This window comes from Heterocephalus glaber, unplaced genomic scaffold (genome assembly GCF_053883595.1).
Source record: "Heterocephalus glaber isolate CG9 unplaced genomic scaffold, H.glaber_assembly_v1.0 deba00001460, whole genome shotgun sequence".
Taxonomy (NCBI): Eukaryota; Metazoa; Chordata; class Mammalia; order Rodentia; family Bathyergidae; genus Heterocephalus; species Heterocephalus glaber.
The window spans coordinates 2177157-2183242 of record NW_028258307.1 but is presented as its reverse complement, the minus strand read 5'-3'; positions in this window follow the sequence as shown (position 1 = coordinate 2183242).

Genomic DNA, 6086 nt, shown 5'->3' with positions numbered 1-6086 from the left:
CAGGCGTGCACCTAACTCCAGCTTGATCAGCTGCAGCTTTCCATCCCTTTGGTCACGCTGATTGCCCTAGGAGTGGGCACTTGACCCAAACTGGACCACAGAGTGCAAAGCTTGGCCAGGTTTCCTGCTGTGTGGGCCTGGGAAAGAGGCTTGTAGGGCAGAGAGAACAACAGAATGAATGCTGAGAGGGGCCGAGATGAGGGACCAGAGAAAGAGGTTGGAGTTGCTGTTTCCACCTCCCACTGAGGCACCACTAGATCCTTGTCCAGGGGACAATAAACCCCCGTAGTGTTTAAGCCAGGTCAGATTGAGTTTCTGTTGCTTGAAGTCATACGAGTTCTGAACAGTATGCTGGAGGTTAGGGTCAGGGATGTGAAAATACTTTTGTTGGAACATGAGCCCTCGGGAGGCTAAGCATCGTGGAGACAAGAGTAGGAAGGGTTTCTGAGACCCAACCAAGGAAGGAGGTTTGCTGATTTAAGCAGAACCAGGTGACAGGAAGGAACCGTGGGCAGGCAAATAGCCAGCCACCATCCAATACAAGGCTGAGGGTGGCGAGACCTTATTCAGTGGGGTAGGAACTGCACAGTCCTCTCTTTTTACCAAACTCCTTTGGTATTTACCAAAGTAATGATTGTAACAACTCAACAAAGCCCAGCAACCAATTAAAGAGACTTGCATAGTCATTTCTCCACAGAAGGGATATAAATGGCCAATAAGCACAAGAAAAGATATGGATGTCGGTAAGTTACAGGGAAAGAAAAATCAAAACCACAGTGAGATACCATCTCCTAGCCTTTTGGGATGGCCACACACACACACACACACACACACACACACACACGCACGCACATGTGGGCAAGGATGTGGAGAAATGGAGCAGCTACTGTGAAAATAGTATAGCAGTGCCACAAAAAAATTAAAAATAAAACCATCGTAGGATTCAGCAATTCCCACCCGCAGTCTGGACCCATGCTTTCCTTCTGATGTCACTGTCCTTATGCTTGGCTCTGTAACCGCCCTCATCTGGGACGGGGTACATGCTGTCTTACCACTTCAGGTGCTCCTTCTTCCCCCACCCCCAAATCCCACCTGCTCCGGAAGTTTCCCCATCCTCTTACTGGAAAAGGAGCCCTTTCCTTCGAACTCTCAGTGTTCTGATGGCTCTGCTCATGGCGCCTTGCTCCTAACTGGTTCCGTATTTGTCTTCTCTTTACTGCACAGTGTGCTCATGCAGGCAGAGAGGGAGGGAGTCTTATTTACCCAAAGGTTCCTTCTGGCTGACATCACTGTTTAATATATAAAAATTCAATAATAGTTGAAAAAATGAATATAGGGGAAGCTGACAAGGTTTGTTAAGAAGATATGAGAGATTAGTACAAAATTAAATTTAGGAATTCGCCCCACATGTGTCTATTTTCTCCCACATGCAATTTGGTCTGTGAATGGGAACAAACATCAGGCACTTCTGAGACCATGTTAGTTTCGTCATTTCTGCTCCAAGAATAACCCTGTACCAAGGCCTCTCCATCCCCATACCCTACACACATGTCAGATAATCACGGAGCCTTCTGAGGATCACACCAGGGAAGCCCAGGAAGAGGCTCCCGGCACAGGGCCCTTTTGTAAAGGTCAAATTGTCCTCTACCGGGGTCTGAATTCTTGCGTGGCCAAAATCAAGGGGAAAGTGCTCCAAGGCCGGGCCTTTGGACAGATGATTAGGTCATGAGGGTGGAGCCCTCGTGAATGGGATTAGTGCCCTATAAAACAGGCCCGGGAGCTCCTTTGCCCCCTCTACCATGTGAGGACACAGAAGACTTCCTTGATCTTGGACTCTTCAGTCTCTGAAACTTCGAGAAATAAATTTCTGTTGATTATAAGCCACCCAGTCTACGGTATTTTGTAATAACGGCCTGAATGGATTAAGACATCCCCAGGGGAGGGGCTGGAGACCCTGTGACTAGATGTGGCGTTTTACAGGAGTGATGTGGAGAAAATGACAGGCTTGGCCTTCAGTTTGGAGCTCCAAGGAAAGGAAGGAAGGAAAGGGAGGCCTGCAGCCTTCAGCGTCAGGACAACATCTACTGAGCACTTATTTCATGCCAGACATTCAGCTGAAACCTGCACGCTTAGTGGATGCAAGTTGCCTGTGACTACCGAGAACTTAAACACAGCTAGTGCAATGCAAGAACTGAATTCTAAATTTAATTTAAATTTTAGAACAGATACCCTCTACTCAGTTATTAGAGAATATTTAAAAACATGTGGAACTCACTTGGGTATGTGGATTTACTTCTTAACTGTAAATCTTATGAAATCTAAATACAAGGCAAGCTGGGCAAGGTGGTGCATTACTATAATTTCACTGGTTTAAGGGAGGCTGAGGCAGGAGGATTATCATGCGTTCAAGGCCAACACGGATTACATAGTGAGTTCAAGGCCAACCTGGACTATAAAGTGAGACCCCGTCCCCAAAACCAAAACGAAACAAGCAAACAAACAAAACCAAAAATAAATATGAGGCAAATAGAGGCAAATATTTCTTTTCTTTTTTTTGTTTTTTTAGAACAATAAGCATTTATTTGTGCTATGAGTCCATGGGTTGGCTGGATGGGTCAGCCAGCTAGGGCTTCACTCGGGAGTCCATGGTCAGCTGCAGGGCTGGTACAAGGGACCAGTGGCTTTGCTGATGTGAGTTGGGCTTTGGCTGGGACAACTGGGTAGATCCGCCATGTGTCTCATCCTGCAGCCACCAGCCCAGAATTGTCCCCATGGCGGAGGCAAAGGGACAGGAGAGCAGGGACATGTTATTGCCCCATTAGCAAAGCAAGCCATGGAGCCCAATCAAGGCAAATATTTCTGATGAGAATTTAGCATCTGAGTGGCTTGGACTACATTTCTACTGGACAGTACTATGTGTGATGCTCAACACTTTAACATTATCTCATTTCATCCCAGCTACAACTCTACGAAGAACATATCCCTACTTTCACCACCTTTTTACAGAGATGGCTCAGAGAGGTTTAGTAACTTATTGAAAGTTGCACAGCCTAGTGGTGAGCTAGGAATGATGCAGCAGTGGTCTGATTGCAGAGTTAGTAGTCATAGCACATGAATTACTCTTGGGTTGATGCCTGAGCATACCGCCTCTGCTGGAACCAGAAAGGGTATCAGAACCACACTCTACATTTTTGGTAGTATTTTAAAAGGAGCTATTCATGCAGCATTGGCTCATTAACAGAACTGGAAAGTGTTATAAATATACCATGATTCTTGTACCTCTGCTTTGGCATGTCTTCATGTTTTAGTATCCTGGGAGTCTCAAAAAATGGAAGACCAAGGCCAGAGGCTTCCGAGAGGGCCTGAGATCATAGTCAGTCACTTTCCCAGCTGCCCCTGGTGCTGCCTTGGATGGGTCTTTGCCCACAGTGTGAGGGGTGATCCAGGAATTGGATCAGACAGGGCTGATGCAACAGGGCCTCTGAAGGCTGGGAGCAAGGCCACACTGCCACTTTGTGTGCCAGGCTGGTACCGTTGATAAGTGGTCCAGAGGAACACAGCTCGACGCTGTGGTAGGAGGGGAAGGGGAATGACCTAGTTACTTTTTTCTTTCTGCTGAGACAAAGTACCTGACACCCAGAGTTAAAGGAGGAAAGGCTTATTTGGCTCACTGTTTGTAGAGGTTTCAGTCCATGATGGGCAGGGTCCTGGGCAGGGTGGCGTGGAAGATAGGCATTGCAGAAGCGAAGTAGTTCATGGCAGGCAGAAGGTAGCAAAGCAAGCAAAAGACAAACAAGCCTTTCTTCCCTTATATTGTATCCAGGCTATTGGGATTAGGGTGGGACCAAACTAATCAGTGGACTGATTTAGTAATCACACACCCTTAATCCTAGCACCCTCACTCCTAGCACTGCACCACGAATCAATCACACACTATTTATTTATTTATTTATTTATTTGGTACTGGGGATCAAACTCAGGACCTTGCACTTGCCAGGCAGGCACGGAGTCACTGAGCTACATCCCCAGCCCAACTACACACTTTAGATCCAGCCACCTCTGAAAAAGCCCCCTCCTATGGCCACATGAGGCTTTGAGGGGACATCGGGACACAGTCATAACAGAGGATAGGGAGACACACTTGATACTTCCCAGGTCACAGTTTTCTAGTGGGCTGCTGGGGAGCTAGGAAAGTAGTTGCTGCATCCTCTGGCCTCTGTTGCCCACTAAAAATCCCAACACGGTAGCATCTTGCCCTGAAGAACTCGCTCCAGGGCCGCCCCTCCTTGAACAGTTGGAGCAAAGCAGACTTTGAGGGAGCTCTGGTTCCACGAGGGAAGGGCTGGCTGACAGGGAAGGGAACCAAGCCAGCACCAAAGTGTTGAAGTCCAGTCCTGTCCACCTGCCAGTTTTGCCTGGAGCTACTCTGAGCCCAGCTTGGGCTGGTGGGGTGAAGTGGACTGGCTGTGTCAACTGATCCAGTATTTAATCAAATAATGAATTAAATATGATTCATGGAAATATTAAAATCAGAAGTCACAACTGTGCAAAATAATGTGAAATGGCTGGCTTCACCTCTGCTAAGATGGGGTAGCTTTAACCCAGGCTGATAGGCATCAAACATGCCAAGGTCACAGATGTCACTGTTAAGGCCCGAGATGCTCTAACCTGTGGACATCAATACTGGTGAGATGACAGAGTTCGGGACAGTGGAGGATAGCCCAATCCACTAGGATCTGTTCTGAGTTCTTCCAATGTGTTTTCTTATTAGTTACATCTAAGGGATGCATTTGCAGGGCTGAGCATGGGTGGGCATCTGGAACAAAGGGGCTGAGATGTTATTCTCACCCAGAAAGCTGATAGCGCTGTGCTGTCCCTTCCGGGTGCTGTTATGAAAACCTCCTGCACTTAGATTTCACCGCAAATGAGTGCCTCTTCTAAACTGTACAATAATAAACAACAACAAAAAATATAAACTAAAACATCTCTAGGAAAGTGACTTCTGGCAGTTCACACCCTACTGTGAAATAGACCAGCCTGTCTTCCTTTCTCCTGGCGCCTTTTAAAGAACACGGACAGCAAGATGTTTTCAAGGGGTAGTGGAAGGAGGCAAACGTTTATTATTCATAACCTTTATCTTCCAGGGAACACCCAGGGGGAAAGCCTTGGGTGAGATGTGAATCAGGGATGGTGAGGGTCCAGATTTGAGTAGAAGGGACATTGCACTCTACAAGGAAGCGGGAGGGCTCTAGAGACGAGTTTGTTCCTTTAGAAATTCCACCTGGGAGCAGCATAGCCTGCAGTCTCTTCATTTGAAAATAGAACTCCACATATCTGGGTGAGTTCAGCAGGGGCTAGGAACACTTTTCAGCTTCTTGCTGGCTTGAGGGCTACTCTTATCTAGCCTTTGCCCAAGAGGCCTTATGCATAATTGTAGCCTTTCTGCCGGAAAAGCAGGACAGCTGCTGCTAATTTAATTACATCCAATTTGGGTGGCATTCATTGAGCCCTATGTGTAAGGCACCTTCCTAACAATGTCCCAGACCCCACCCCCATACCCCCAACACTCACCACCCACTTCCCCCTACAACAAATCTGACCAGAGGATTCCCAGGCTGGCAGGGAAGCCTCCAGGTGGCCCGGGGAGGGAGGGCAGCAAAGCCAGCTGCTCTGACATTTTCTCTTCTCCCTATCCGGTTATGAGGCTGACACTCCAAGTTGCTAGCTACAGGGCTGCTTAGGAGGCAGACAAGGGTGCAGGAAGGCATCGCAAGCACCGCAAGCACCGTCCAAAAGGGGAAGAGGGGCAGGCAGACAAAGAATTCTGCTGTAATTCTTACTTTTATTTTCCGGTTTCCAGAGCACCAGCCTTGAGAACTGCCTGCTTCCTTCCATGCTCTGGCGCACGCAAGGCACACAGAAAATGGGGAGGCAAGAAATCACTTTAGTTTTAAGGCTCCAGCACCCAGCCGAATCAGCTCCGACATCAGGATCCTGGATGGTGGATCCAGGGCCTGCTGAGGAAGCTGAGCCCTCCCAAATGCTTTTCCGGTTTCCTTCTTCTGAGCATACCCTTTGCATCTGGG